At 46.1% G+C, this 16,284-nt stretch overlaps 2 pseudogenes; both read right to left on the bottom strand.

The window, feature by feature from the left end:
• Window positions 1-2,599: 2,599 nt before the first annotated feature.
• On the bottom strand, window positions 2,600-3,707 carry LOC147974071 (putative folate-biopterin transporter 2; annotated as a pseudogene).
• A 283-nt stretch (window positions 3,708-3,990) lies between these two features.
• LOC147974070 (uncharacterized) lies at window positions 3,991-5,853 on the bottom strand (annotated as a pseudogene).
• Window positions 5,854-16,284: the final 10,431 nt, after the last annotated feature.

The raw sequence follows: 16,284 nt of genomic DNA, 5'->3' as shown, positions 1-16,284 counted from the left end.
ATATCATCCCTTTTAAGCTATCAAATCATAAGACATAGTCTTGCTGTTGATTTTTCCTAATTCCCACTTTATTGCTTCACATAGACAATTTGGGGCTTATTTGGAATAACCTGCTCTGATGGTGCAGGAAAACATCATAAATGAAAACAAAAGATTTCATAAGAAGGCAATACCATGATTTGGTGGAGAAGACGAAAGGCTTTGTGTGGAAAATTGGGTTTGAAACTCAAAAGTAGATTCTAAACTATTCTTTTGGCTGCTACTGCTCTATTCTTCAAACATCTTTCCGAAAAATTGAAAGACAAATATGATAATGATGCATCTCTGCAGATAAATACAAAATCAGTACTGTTCAGGGCCCAAATTCTTGATTGAACTTATGGTCGATTTCAAATATTAGTTCACGTACACTTGCCAAAGATAGGTAATAACCTATTTGAGCAAATTGGAAACACATTCGATCAGGAGTGGTAGAAATTCTTAAGGGCATTGGGATATTGAACTGCATGTACTGATGCGTGTGTTGTTTTTCAACTCAACCTTGCTCTTCCTGATTTTGGAACCGTTGACACGCACTGCACACTCATAGGCTCATGGCATTCTCACGGAAAAAGACCAAAAAGTTATGTAGAAATGTCTTCCGGGGATAACACATATTTGTTCACTGTTCAGGTTGATCCATCCTATTATTTTATCCCCGTAGGCATACTACTCATCTCCTCTTAATACCGATTTTCTTAAATTGTTCCGACTTTTGTGTTTGCTATATGCAGCTAGCTTCGGCAGGTTTGTTAGGCTAATAGGATGGTAGGGAGCTTTGCTACATAATAATACACAAACGATACTGGAGGATGTTTTGCAATTAGCAAGGTACTTTGTTTATGAGCTGATTGTCAACTTTCTTAAAAAGATACGTGGTTGTTGTATCCTATCCGACAATATAAAACTTTTGTCATGACATTTCCTTGTGCAGTTCAAGGTCACATGGATGATGATAGCTCTCAGGTGTATCTGATATTTGTTGTTGGGTATTGTTGCCGTTTCTTCCTATTATGTCAATGTATATTACTTCAGTTTCCGTATTGATATTGATACGGAACTGTCTCATCTTCCAATGTGAACATTATATACTTTCTCTCTCCAAATCCCATTAACATTCCTGTAAAAACAGTGGCCACTTGCATCACCGGGATAGATTATGTAAGTGTAGTGCAGTTTTCTCTTCTCATTACATACACTTATTGTAATAAAAGTAGCCATTTGCATCAGTGGAGTAAATTATATAAGGCATAATTGATAATGCATAGACTTGCATTTGAGACGAAATAGGTTCTTTTTGGCATCTCAATTATTAGTCTCAGAACACTACTTTTCATACTCTTCTACATCTGAAGTATTTATGACTATCATGCTGAAGACAAATCGTTTCTTGCTCCTCTCGATTGAAAAAATAAACAAGAACATTGAATTATTGATCTTATCTTGGACTATTATTTGTATTTAAATTTTTAAATCTTCTGCGGACTGCCACAAGAATCAAGTGTGGTAGACACCTCCTGGTATCAGTGTGTGACTTGTCCCAGTCGACAGGGTTTGCTGCGGCTCAACACGTCCTGACGCCGCTGTGTGATTCATCAGTTTGCTGTCTCCATCCCGTGAGAGTTTACTAGAGACTTATTTGTTCATTTCCTCTCTCCATGGATATTTCAAATTACACAATGCGATCTGCTCCTCTTCTGCAAACTGGTCACCAATCCCTAGGTGGTGAATCATTTTTAGGAATTACGGTGTTGTTAATAGTCTATAGATCAAAAGTACATAAGGCATCCTGAATGTTGCGTCCTTTCTATCAAACAAGTGTTTAGATAAAGATTCCTGATGCACGTTGCATGATATTGACAGATTATTTGCTCCATTTATCGATGCCCAGATGATTTATGCTTATCTACTAAAGTTGCATAGCATCACTAAATGTTATGCCTTTGAAATGATATATGAAAACCAGGGTTTGACAAAGATTTTGATGTTTTACTTGGTGCTCTGCCATTAATGAGCCTGTAATGTTTTTGTTTAAATTTATGTAAGTTGATCCATGTATTGCATGTGCAATATTACTATTTTGATAATAGTCAAGACGTGTGTTGCACGTGCATACTTACTTGTGTACCAAGTCGCCGGAAACACAGACGCGGAACACGAAGATGGCTAAAGGCCCGTATCGAGCCTTTATTGTTTATTGCTTTCGATCTTCATGTTGATTACACGGGGTACATCAATATTTATACTCTCTCCGTTCCAAAATAAATATCTTAACTTTGTACTAAGGGCATGTACAATACTCCTAGTTGATAAAATAGTCTTATTTTAATTCTTGCATGTAATTTAGAGATGACAAATAAATATATCTACAATAGGTCATCTCTTAATCTTCAATGATTAGTTATTCTTAAAAACATGGTAAGACATAGTGTTCTAAAACATCATCTATTGTCTTCTCTTAAATAAAAGAAGACAAGTCTTTCTTATAATTTCTCTCTCCTCCATCTTATTATTTATCCTACGTGGCATTTTTAAGATAGAACCATTGTACATGCCCTAACTATCTCAACTTTGTATTAAGCATAAAGTTGGTACAAAGTTGAGACACTTGTTTTGGAATGGAGGGAGTATTAGCTAAGCTAGTCCTACTTGGTGATTGTACCAAGTCCGTACCGGACTGGTCACGGTTGATTCCAACAGGCACCAGGAACAGGAACACCAGCGGGGAGCAGCCTCATGGGTTCCTCACCAGCACGGTGACCCAGAGGTTCCCGAACTCGGCGCGCGCCACGTTCAGGGCGTGCATCAGAAGACCGCTCCACCAGGCGGACATGAGCAGGGCGAAGAAGGTGCCCTCGATGCCCAGAGGGCAGAGCTTCAAGCAGAGCACGAGGAGCTGCGGCCGTTTCACCTGCCCGAATAGCTGGGAGACGCTGTTGCCGATCACGGCGAAGAAGTAGCCCGCTATGCCCATCTTGAGGTACAGAAGGACGCGAGCAGCAAACCGACTGAACTTATCAAACAGTAGATGAGACCATGAATCCCCGCAGAAAAGAAATGCAAGGTCCCATCCATCAGTCTTGTCGATCTTTGTCATGTTTTTCTAGTGATCTAGTCTATGTAATACTAGCATCTGAAGAACTTTTGTAGCAGAAGGAACTACCTCTGAAAATGCAAGTCCGGAGCTCGAATATGTGTTCCGGTAGAATAGCCCTCCTTGGATGTCCGTCTGGGCTCAGCATGAAGCACGGGAACATGTAAACACACGGCCTCCAGACTTGCGGCCACTTCAATGTTGCCCACATTGATTCAATTGCTTCACAGAACTTCTTGTGAGCTGACCTGAATATATACAGACAATATATTTACCAGCTTCTGAAGCTTGAGCTCACCTGGTTGTACTCAAAATCCTTGGCCAGCTCCTCCTTCACAAGAGTTCCGGCCGAGAATATGAGCACGAAAGGGATGCTCGACAAGCCAAGAGCCCCTTGAAATGGAAAGATCAACTGCTCGGTGGTCACGGCCTCGCGGGATAGACCACAGAGGCAGCCGCAAGGGGAGGTGTTGGCATTTCCGCCGCCGTTTCTGGGATCCGAGGTGGTAGGTTTCTTGCCCAACTGGAAAAGAAAGATGGGTTTCTTGATGGATCTGTGCTTAGTGTTTGGCATCATTTGTCTTACTATAAAAGCTTTTATGCAAAACTGGTTCAGGCTTCAACGTCGTCACGTGTACTACTACTGTTTTCTAGAGCAACATCACGTGCACTACTTGTTTTGAGCACCAACAGATGGCATACGTCCTCAACATACAAACACCACCAAGCATAACAATCTCCCCGAATGTTGTAGTAGGAGTTCTTTTCTAGCAAAAACCCGTTTCATGTAAAAGCCCGGACAGATCGAGACAGTTTTTTTGTCTCCAAACAAAAGAGCATAACATGAAATTAAGTGCTCACTTTCGGCAGCTCTTAATCTCACCTCTAGTTTGCTGCATTGCCCTATACATGAAAATTGCTTGAAGAAAATAAATTGTATGCAAATTAAGAACTCAGTTGTCTTGTTCATTATAGTTGAGTACCAATCTTCTCATATCTAGCTACTCAAATCAGCACAAAGTATCGTTCTCATCAGGAAGAAGATCAAACCTACAAGGTGTGTACACATATGACTCCTCACTATGGGCGGGGTAATAAATTGTTTTCCCCGTGAGGGGGAATGGTCACCCAAGTACTGGAGCACGTTGGTGCCCAAGAAGTAAGCGTAGACCCCACCATCACACAGAGAAGCCAAGAAAGCAATCTCCTTGTCTGGATGGTATCCTAGATGGTCCAACGAACAAGCCCAGTAGCGTTTACTATGGTCGTCATCACCATCGCCTTCTCCTGCAAGAGGAGTAACATCCTGATCGTCGTCAGAGTCCCATTCATAGTATCCAAGTTCTGCTGGTTTGGCATCCTCGTGATCTAAGATCCAAGACTGGCTCATATGTTGGCGTTTTTCGTGCAATAGTTGCCTCATGGGAGGTTCAATGTCAACATAATGCACCATCTCCCACACCGGCGGCGTCCCGTGGGATGCTTCTGATTCTTCGTTCAGTGTCCATACTTGGAGCCAAGAGTCCTTGTCAGTTGTGGTGTAGTAGACCCCCTTCCCGGACTTTCTTAGATGTGATGATGCCTTTAACAGCCACGAGTCGTCGTCCCTAAGAAATTTGGGGCATTTTATTGCTAGATACTTTCCCGTGGATACTGAGAATCTGCACAATATCATGCAATTTCTTGGTTTAGCAAACAAAAGGTTTTTGTGTACAAAAAAATGTATTACTAGGTCAAAAGCAATCTAAGGCACTAGATGCTAGCAACAAAAGATTTTAATTCGTGTACCTCATGATGAAATCACCAAGACATTCGATGTAAAGAGAATTCCTCCAGTAGGCGGTGTAGCGACGACGAGGCCAAAAAGGATGTGTCAAGCGTGGTGACCATTGATGCATCTACATTCCGGCCACGTTACCTATGGCGTCATCTTTCCGGACAAACGTCCTCTCCTCCCCCCCTCTTGTCTTTAAAGAGAACACCTGCACCTTGTACACCACCAGTGGCCATTCGATGGCGTCCATTGTGTCCCTCAGCTCAACATGCTCGTGACCAGAGCTTAACAAATGTGGATGTGCATCCTCCCCCTCTGAATCCACTAACCAATCCTCTCCATCATCGTCTGTGTCAACTTCAGGCAAGAACTCGTTATCCGTGGCACTAGTCATGAAAAGTCGCCCCACATTGAATGGTGGTGGCGATGGCTTTGCGGGTATTGGTTCCTTGGGCTTGACAGGCAACCGATCAGGGAGAAAGAACACCTCGAAGTGGAGAGACGCGACGGAGTCAAACACGAGGTATGCTGGCGAGCCAACGCCCCACTCGGACTCCATGCCCCTTGGTGCAGGAACCTGCGCGGACCGCCGCGTTGCCGGGTTGTAGACGAAGCACATGCCGTCGTCGGACGTGCAGAGGAGGAGACCATTGCAGTGGTCGATGACGATGCATGAGGACAACGAGGACGATGCGGAGGCGAGACGTGTGTCGATGCCGCCGTCGAAAGGCATCCCTCGGGAGAAGAAATACGTGTCGTCCCAACGTCCGCTGCCCGTGTAGTTGATGAATATGCCGGGCGGCGCGCCCGGCAGCAGGTGCGAGAGGACCAGCCGATGGCCGTCGATCGCGGCGCGCCAGTCCTTGCAGACGCGCCTGCATGCGGCGAGGCGCTCTGGCGGGATGCGGCGTAGGATGTCGATGAGCAACTCGTCGGGCAGCTCCATGGAGGGATGGATTGATGGATGGATCGATGTACGCGATGTGCCGGCCGGGTACGTGTGTTGTTCGGTTTGGCCAAGAAGCACAAGATGAAGGCGGTGGCGTGGGGTAGCAGAGTTGGATCCAAATGCGTTTTGAATTGAATTCGTTTTTTTTTTGCCGTCGCAAGTTGGAAGCCCAACTTGCGTTCCAAGTAAACAATGTGTGAACCCAGGAAAGGCCCATTCGTATAAGCCAAATTGGCCCAGCCCGCTGCCATCATCCATCTGACTGACCGTCTCTGTCTGTTCTGTACCACTACCTTCTGTCCTCTCGTGTGGTGTGAACGAGCGAGCGAGCGGGAGCTGGTGGGGATCGCCAAGCGGCCGCGCACCGCCGCCACAGTGAGACGGAGAACCTGCCGGCGCGGTTGTTCGGTTCGTGTTCCCGAGCGCGTCTGCGGGATCTGGCCACGAGCAGGTTTGGAGCTGTGCTTGTACCTCCCACGTGATTTCGATCCAGTGATTCGACTTGCTTCCGCGTCGATTTTCTCTTCTGGGTGACTGACACTGACTGAGGGGTTTTAGAAATCGATCCTGGCCTCGCCAGTTCGATCGCGTGATGGGGAGCGTTCGAGTCGAATCGGGGATGGGGTTTCAACGCTGGCGTTCGCATCATTTGGCACTGATCGAGCCCGATGAAATGCGTGTTTTGTTGCTGAGGAAAACTGCTCACCAATTTCTGGTGTCTGATTCGAGCGTCATATCTTGTTTGCTCCTGGATTGCCCATCACCTGCTTGCTGTATTGCGTGGCAGGATCCACAAGGACAGGGTGGAGTCAGAAGTGGGAGGACGAGATCCGGGAGCTGCGCACCCGCGACGCCGCCAGCGAGCGGACCCGCGCCGTCCTCCACAACGCCCAGGTCCAGCTCTTCCACATCCGTCGATAGTCAGTCAATCAGCCGAGTTCAACTTCCCCTGCTTTCATCTCATCTCATCTCATCTGCTTCCATCACCTACCTACCTCTTCCACCACATCTTCAGCAAAGGAAAGACATCCAACAGCCCGTCTGGAAGTTATCGGGGAGGGGGTATATCTACCCCCCACCCCCCCTCCGCCCCTCATGTCGAAGTTATCGGGAAGGTGGTATATCGACAACGACATACCCGATAAAAAATAAGAAGAGAAAGAAGAAGAAAAAAAAAGATGAGAAGAAGAAAGGAATAGAGAAGAAGAAGAATATCCTTTTTTTTCTTTTTTCCTCTTCTTATTTATTTCTCCTCTTATTCCTATCCTCTTCTTCTCCTTTTTCTTTTCCTTCTTCCTAAACTAAACATAAACTAAAATAATTCTAAAACTAAACGAAACTTCTCCTCCTCCTTTTTTTTCATCCTAAAACTTTATGAACAAAACTACAACAGAAAAAAATAATAAAAATTCTATGAACAAAATTACAACAGAAAAAATCATAAAAATTCTATGAAAAAATGACATATTCTTTGCATATGAACATACACACATTTGCATATTCTACAATAATATCATCAAAAAAATCTATGAACAGAAAAAAAAAATCTAACTTTTGCATATTCTTTGCATATGAACATACATACATCATCATCTACTACTACTACAATATGAACAGAAAAAAATCTATATATGTGAACAGGACTGTCGTCGTCGGTGTCGGGGCGGGCGGCGGCGTTGGGGCGGGCGGGCGGCGGCGTTGGGGCACGGGGGGGGGGGGGGGGGGGGGAAGGGGGAGAGGAGGGGAACGGCGTGGTGAGGCTCACAGTGCAGGGGAGCGGCGGCGAGGTCGGGGCTGGGCTCGGCGAACGCGACAGCGAGGTCGGGGCAGGGCGCGGCGAGGTCGGGGCAGGGTGCGGCGAGGCCGGGGCAGGGGCGACGGAGACGGCGGACTGGGGCAGGGCAGCCTGGCAGCGTCGATGAAATCTGAAAAAAATGCTAAATGCTGGCTTATATAGAACAGGCTTTAGTCCCGATTCGTGGCGCCAATCGGGACCAATGCCGCCCTTTAGTCCCGGTTGGTGCCACCAACCGGGACCAAAGGTCTATTTCGGCCTTGTTTGTAAGAAAACAAAAGATTTAAGGGGTTTAGTGCAAAATAATTGGCCTTGTTTGTAAGAAAACAAAAGATTTAGGGTGTTTGATGCAAAATGATTTGGCTTGCCTATAAGAAAAAAAACTTTAGGGTGTTTAATGCAAAAAATAGTAGGGTCTTGAATGGCATTTTTCATAAGCGTTGTAAACTGAATCTGACGCTATGAACAGGGTAAATTCTATAATCAGTTAAAGAAAAATCGCAATGAATCTCAAAACAACCACAGATGATATATGGATCCATACACAGGATATCTGTGCGGGTTAGAATTGCTTTTCTCGTGTGAGGCCCAGGTAGCGTCCATGTATAAGATCCACATGCATGCCTCGGATCCGTTCACCAAAGCGCGGGCGCATGCACTATCCATCGAGCATATTGCAAAGTAGTAGTATTAGCTAGCTAGAATCCGGTCAATGGAGATCACGGGCAGCACGATATTGAAGCCGGTGCCGCACCCGCTCGTTGGAAACAAGGTCCCGCTGACCATACTCGACCACGCTGCCTCAGACCTGTTCGTCCCCACCGTCCTCGCCTACCTCGCGCCAGCACCGTCCAACGAGGCTCTCAAGGAAGGCCTTCTCAAGGCCGTCGCGCCGTATCTCCACCTGGCGGGGCGCCTCGCTGTCGATGAGCTCGGCCAGCGCTTCCTCCACGTCAATAACGAAGGCGTGCTTCTAATTGAGACGACGGTACCGGCTAACCTGGCGAAGCGTGCTCGTACCTGGCAATGGCGATGCTTTTATATCGTTACCTTGTTGAAGACATTGCTCGGATATGTTCGGACTGGTTTTTAGGGTGAAAACCTGAATTGTGACCTTGGATGGATCGATCCGGTGACGACGGCGCTTGAGCGTCGTCCCTTCTTGAAGGCGTTGTTGTTGAAGAATCCTGTCGTCCCAGTGGTGTCATGACATGGTTGGTGCGGATATGGTCATTGTTTGTAGTTCTCGATCGCAGATTTGATTGCTTTGCGTTTTTTTCTCGGTTACACATAGCTTTGGTCTTATATGACATTGCTATTTGTTGGCGTGTTATTTGTGTGCGTGCGTTGGTGTTGCCTGTGTGCATTCTAACTATGCAGAGGCCGGGTATGTGCTCATTATGTTTGTATTCTCTTAATGCTACATTTGAGTTAATAAAATCCACCCTTTATTAAAAAAAATCATGAAATTATCATCATAGGAAGTTAATTGGCAATAGAAATTGTATTAATACATTCAAGAAAACTTGTAAATATCTAATGTTCGGTAAGAGAAGTACAAAATCATTACACAGGTCATAAAGATTATGTTTTGAACATGTCACATCATACCGTGAGCTAGTACGCAGTACCCATATCTTTCCATAAATTAAGGAAGTTGGAGCTCTTTATCTTTTCAACGGTAATAACACCCCTCTAACTACCCACTCCCTCTGTTTCAAAATAGATGACTCAACTTTATACTAACTTTAGTACAAAGTTGGGTCATCTATTTTGGAATGAAGGGAGTACACAATAAATATTTAGTTTGAGTTATCTGGATATAATCAAGAAATGAAAATATTGGTGAGACTTCGGTGTTTCAAACATAATTGTGTCATGCAGAGACTTCAACTGCCAGGTGTTGTATGACAATAAAACCTATTACGTGTGCTATCTCTTGAGCACTGCGTTGGTTTCCCTTCAAGAGGTAAGGGTGATGCAGCAAAGTAGCGTAAGTATTTCCCTCAGTTTTTGAGAACCAAGGTATCAATTCAGTAGGAGACCACACGCAAGTCCCTCGTACCTACAAAAACAAATAAGAATGTTGCAACCAACGTGATAAAGGGGTTGACAATCCCTTCAGGCCACTTGTAAAAGTGAGATCTGATAGAGATGATAAGATAATATTTTTAGTATTTGTATGATAAAGATTGAAAGCAAAGATTGTAAAATAAACGGCGTCAGAAATCGCTAGTTGTTGGGAGATTAATATGATGGAAAATAGACCCGGGGGGCATAGGTTTCACTGGTGGCTTCTCTCAAGATAGCATAAGTATTACGGTGTGTGAACAAATTACTGTCGAGCAATTGATAGAAAAGTACATAGTTATGAGAATATCTAGGCATGATCATGTATATAGGCATCATGTCCGTGACAAGTAGACCGAAATGATTCTGCATCTACTACTATTACTCCACACATCAACCACTATCCAGTATGCATCTAGAGTATTAAGTTCATAAAAACAGAGTAATGCATTAGGCAAGATGACATGATGTAGAGGGATAAACTCAAGCAATATGATATAAACCTCATCTTTTTATCCTCGATGGCAACAATACAATACGTGCCGTTTCCCCTTCTGTCACTGGGATCGAGCACCGCATGATTGAACCCAAAGTTAAGCACTTCTCCATTGCAAGAAAGATCAATCTAGTAAGCCAAACCAAACTGATAATTCGAAGAGACTTGCAAAGATAACAAAATCATACATAAAAGTATTTAGAGAAGATTCAAGTATTGTTCATAGATAATGTTGATCATAAACCCACAATTCATCGGATCTCGACAAACACACCGCAAAAAGAGTTACATCGAATAAATCTCCAAGAAGATCGATGAGAACTTTGTATTGAGATCCAAAAAGAGAGAAGAAGCCATCTAGCTAATAACTATGGACCCGAGGGTCTGAGGTAAACTACTCACACATCATCAGAGAGGCTATGGTGTTGATGTAGAAGGCCTCCGTGATCGATTCCCCCTCCGGCGGAGCACCGGAAAATGCCCCAAGATGGGATCTCACGGGTACAGAAGGTTGCTGCGGTAGAAATAGGGTTTCGTGATGCTCTCGGACGTTTTCGGAGTATATAAGTATATATAGCTGAAGGAAGTCGGTCAGGGGAGCCACGAGGGGCCCATGAGGGTGGGGGCACGCCTCCCTGCCTCGTGGCCTCCTCGTTCGTTTCTTGACGTTCACTCCAAGTCATCTGGATCACGTTTGTTCCAAAAATAACTCTCCCGAAGGTTTCATTCCGTTTGGATTCCGTTTGATATTACTTTTCTGCGAAACACTTAAATAGGCAAAAAACAACAATTTGCACTGGAACTTCGGTTAGTAGGTTAGTCTCAAAAATAATATAAAAGTGCATAATAAAGTCTATTAAACATTCAAAACAAAATATATAATAGCATGGAACAATTAAAAATTATATATACGTTGAAGATGTATCAACGCGCCGTGCAAAGAGCGAACGCTCGCGATAGCCACGTGGGCAGGAGGGATTCACGAGGTACTGTGTCGTCGGTCGTCGTGCCTCCTTCCTTCCCCACGAAGCCAGTCACACACCCACGTCTCCACGCCCCTCCTTCTTTTCCCCTTTCCCACCCTTCTTTCTACGCCCGTTTTGCTCGCCATGGCCGATGACCGCACCACCGGAGACCATGGGCACTCGGAAAACGGCGGCGAAGAGGAGGGTCGGCCGTTGGCGCAGACCCCCGTCCCCGAACAGTGGCAGCATCAGATTCCTCCATCTCGCGGTGCAGGGCCTCCGGTCCGCGCCACGATGCCGCCGGCATGGAGACCCGGGCCGGGTAGCCGCCGCGGTGTCGGGTGCGCCGGCGAGGTCTCTGGGGACCGCGCGGTAGGCGACTGGCGCGGCTTCTGGTCGTTGGTTCCGGCGATGCCAAGCCGAAGATCTTAGTCGCTGAGCCACATCCATCCGCCGGCCCCGACACCGAGCTCTGGCTGTCCACTGCCCTCAACCTCGAGCTCCGGCCGTCTGCCGCCCACGACCCCGTCCGCCTCGATCCCCCGACACAGTCCGCAACCTGCCTCGCCTGGAGTCGCGCTCCCCCCTTACCCCGTGTCCCTGCCACCATGGGTGCTGCAGCCGCCGATAACTCCGACCCCAGCCACGCAAGGTGGATGTAGCGGGACTCGGTTAGCAAAGAGGAGGGAAACAGTAGAGGAAGGTCGTGGCGCTGTCGGAGGGCCGTCGTACACGTTTGCCCTCAACGCGTTTGTCGACCTCAAGCACGACGAGTTCGGCGCCACGCGCCTTTGGTGCCTCGCCGTCCGGAGGCTTCGAGGACGCTGCAGGCACCATGCCCGATGCGCTGAACCGGAGGCAGAGCGGCGCCGTCACAAAGTTCAAGGACCAAGGCAGCTGCGGTGAGTTCTGAATCTGTTTTTTCTACACTTGACATTGCAGCGCTCATCTCTTCTCCCGTCAGAGTTTTGTTGTTTCTGTAGTTATTGGGCTTCATTCCTAAATCTTAGATATCAAGATGTGGTACGTAATCACATAAAAAGCGTAGTCATACTACGACAGATCTGTATAACCTTAAGGCATTATTGCAGCAAATATGCAAATGATTCCAGTAATTAGAAAATCCATGCTTGAGAGCAAAAGCTGAGTAGCTGACATGTTGCTTGGGAGCAGAAGCGGGCACGCACTCCATGGTGGTAGAAACATTGTTTAGCACTTGGCAATTAGTATAACTTGTTTTACTGTCGTTCTTGGGAAATATCATCATGGCAACTTAGATAAGTGGCTGAAACAAGCGTATGTTTAGTTTTTTGCAGGCCCACTTTGTAGTTCCAACACGTTGCACTGATATCAATTGTTGAAACTCACCCACAAAATCGATCACATCAAAATACGACGAACACGTGCTCACAAAAAACTGATAGCCAAAAGGCCCTTGTCGTGCCCTTTTTGTTGTCTCTTTATTGTTTTCTGTTTTTCTCCATGTTGTTACAAATTGTAGCCCTGCTCATGTATATATATACATACACAAGCAGCCACCGACCATGACATATCCTAAACCTATACGAACCAGACTACTAGAATCCTAAACGGACTCAACCTGACCTCACGCATTAACCAGCTATCCTAGCCAAAACAGTTATACCAAACCTATTATAACTTGGACACATCTAACTAGTACAGCTACACGGCCAAGCCATGTACACAGTGAACTTGACCTTGCCTAATCTCAAGATTATTTCTAACATTACTTAGTAGAACCGAGTTCTTCCTTTGCTGGATGTGAGCTACTAGCATATAGTACTAATGTTCATCTGTCAGATCATTTCAAAGGGTGTTGGGCTAGCTGCAGCCTCTACATGGAAATAACCATTGCTTTCAGATGTGTAATGTACTACTGGTCGTCACTCTTCAGCAACAGTTTAACATCAATCAATAAGCAGTGCCACCAACACCTCTTATGTTCTAACTACACAATAATATGGTTTATTTGACTATGCAAATGTAGTCTTGACTGAATAAAACAGAGTTTGTTTCTCTTGAATCCAATTGCAGAATAACAATGTTTTTCTCTCTCCCGAATATTGGAATACACTTGCAGAAAACAGAGTTGGTTTAAAGCAGACCAGTTGTGCCTGTGTCTGGCTGACGAATTCAAACCTGAGCTGCAATTTGGCGGTGACGAAGACGAACCGGAGGGCAAGGGACTCTGCCATTGTTGCGCAGAAAAAAGAAGGTCTTCTCCCACCACGCCTGACCAGCATTGCAAGCGACTCTGCCGGGAAGAACATCCACTGTAGCAGCAGGGGCAATCAAGGAAGTCACAGCAGCAGAACCGACAGTAGTAGTGACATCTGCGGCGGTAGAAGTAGCTAGAGCATGGGCATGATGAGTAGGAGGGTGTTGTGGATATGATCTCCACCTGCTGCGTTAGGGAGAGAGCATAGCATGGAGGATGGTGAGCTACTTGACTATGGAGGATGAGTTGTTGTGTGATGCGTGGCTGGCCGTATCCATGGATTTCATAGGCAGGACCAGAGGCGAGCCCTTCCGGGAGAAAGTGCATGAAAAGTTTCACGCACGAAAGCACATTGCGCCCTACGATATGTACATCATTTTACCACGCAACATGAGGTCGTTGTCGCATCGCTGGCACGCTATCCAGATCAGCATCACCAAGTTTTGCGACGTGGTTCGTCAGCTCGAGGCAAGGTGGCCATTGCATGCGGCAGGGGACGAGATCATTAGTTTTACTTCCTCTTGCTCAACTTGATGATCGATTCATTCACTCAGTGTTGGTCTACACATTATGTAGCTCGCACATGTTGTCGTGATGTACCACAGGACAGGGGGGCGGCCATTTACATGTACACATTGTTGGATGAAGCTGAAGGGGAAGTATGTGTGAAATGGCATGATCAGTTGATGAAAAACTTGTTGGAAATCCGGGAACTAGTCGAATTAGACATATTGTTGTACTGGACTTAATTTGCATGATATGTATGGACGATTTGTTCTGTTTTTATCCAAAATTTGACGAATATCGTCCGGTTAGCATGAACTTTGCCTGGTTTCTTAAAATGCAGTTTGAAATGTATGTGGCTACTGTTGGATGACCGCATCCCGAGGGCCCCACAACCCACCAGGGTGCGCCTGGAGGGGGTGGCGCACCCTGGTGTCTTGTGGTCAGCCAGGGGCCCCCTCCGGTGGTTCTTGGTTCTAGTATTTCTTATTTATTCTGAAATAATTCTCCAAACAGTTTTGTCCAAATTCGAAAACTTTTATTTCTGCACAAAAAATAACACCATGATAGTTCTGCTGAAAACAGCGTCAGTCCGGATTAATTTCATTCAAATCATGCAAATTAGAGTCCAAAACAAGAGCAAAAGCGTTAGGAACAGTAGATACGACGGAGACGTATCAGCCAGTGCAGTTGACAAGGCTTTGCGTGATTCTTCTACTGGTTTGATAAACCTTGGTTCTCACTGAGGGAAATAATTATCTCTATTGTATTGCATCTCCCCTCCTCTTCGGGAAAATCCAAATGTAGCTCACAAGTAGCACTGTCGGAGACCTGGTGTGCTATGTGGGCCGGTCCGTCTCCGTGTTCTACTCTTCCTCGCCGGAGACCGCACCTTCACTTCATCGGTCTTATCGCCGTCGCTCATGGAGACATGGGAATTTGTAGCCATATATAGCAGAAATGTTATGGAGTAAAAAAATGCTAAACAATGAAATCATATTTATTTGAACCATCCGTGGTATGCTATGATATGAGAAGTCAAAAATTATTATTTTCTAGAGTATCTCGGTATTTGTGCAGTTAGAGCGGGGCCTTTTTTAAGGAAATTAAAACGACTTGCTAGCTTGGAAATAAAAAGCACTGAAAACATGTCCAAGCTTGGTCTCCAACTCATTGTTTTTTATGCATGGCCCAAAACCCCTTTTTTCTAAGAAACTGGCCCGAAACTGATATTTCTTGGAAAACAAAGATTAAGCTCGGTCCAACACATAAGCCTGGAAGCCCTGAAGTCTAACTCAGGGCCCAGTATAAAAGAACTAATGGGAATGTTTGTTTCATTTTATTTTTTGAGAGAACACGAAGACCTTCAAAAGCAAAAGCACAAATCTAGCAGCAATGCATCCATACATCTTAGAATTTGTACACATCAAGCACGGACAGTCCATAAAAAAAGCACAGAGGCATCTAGTTCTCCGTCACATAATGCTTTGTCCATGCCTTCAGGGGTAACAACGCTGACATGAAGATCTGGCAAATAAACGACCGGAGTGACCTCATGTCCTCATCTTCCTGCTCCTACCTCGGCGACAAAAACGCTACTATAATTGGGAGGCGGCATACTTTCATACTTGGCATCGGCATGGCCTCCATAGGCACTGCCAAACTACACCATTGTACATCATATATACGTGTGATTGCATCCAATCAATACATTGTGCGATTTCATCATTATACATGGTATCCGTTTCCGGGTTCTAACCCTAGCTTCCGCCCGCCGCCGCCGCGCTCCCACTCTTGCACCGGGAAGGCGTACTTCTCCCTCGTGTTCCGGGAGTACAACCTCCTTGACCACGTGGACGGCTCTGTCGACTCCAGCCTCGTACCTGCGCATCATGAGTGGTCCACCATTAACGCCATGCTCATCCGGTGGTTCTTCCTCACCATCTCGCCGGACCTGTTTCATACGGTTGTGTAGGACGGTGATGACGCTCTCGCCGTTTGGACCAAGCTGAATGGAGTCTTCATCGACAATCGTCTCCAACGTCGCGTTTTTTTACAGCAAGAGTTTTTTGGGTGCCACCAAGACAACTTCTCCGTCGACGACTATTGTCGCCGTCTCAAGACTCTCGCTGACGAGCTCCGGGACATCGGCGCGAAGATTGATGATGATCTCCTCCTCAGCACGCTCACCGCCGGCCTTAACGAGGACTTCAGCAACGCCACGGTGAACCTCACGCTCACCCCAGAGCCCTCCTTCACCATGTTCGTGGCCTATCTCCGGTTGGAGGAGCGCCGGATGAAGCAAGTCAAGAATCGGGCCATGCACACCGCCCTCGCCGCCGGCACCACCCGCGGCGGT

This window comes from Triticum urartu, chromosome 5A (assembly GCF_056163025.1).
Source record: "Triticum urartu cultivar PI428250 chromosome 5A, HENAU_Tu73, whole genome shotgun sequence".
In the NCBI taxonomy this organism is placed as follows: Eukaryota; Viridiplantae; Streptophyta; class Magnoliopsida; order Poales; family Poaceae; genus Triticum; species Triticum urartu.
This window is presented reverse-complemented; position numbering and strand designations above follow the sequence as displayed.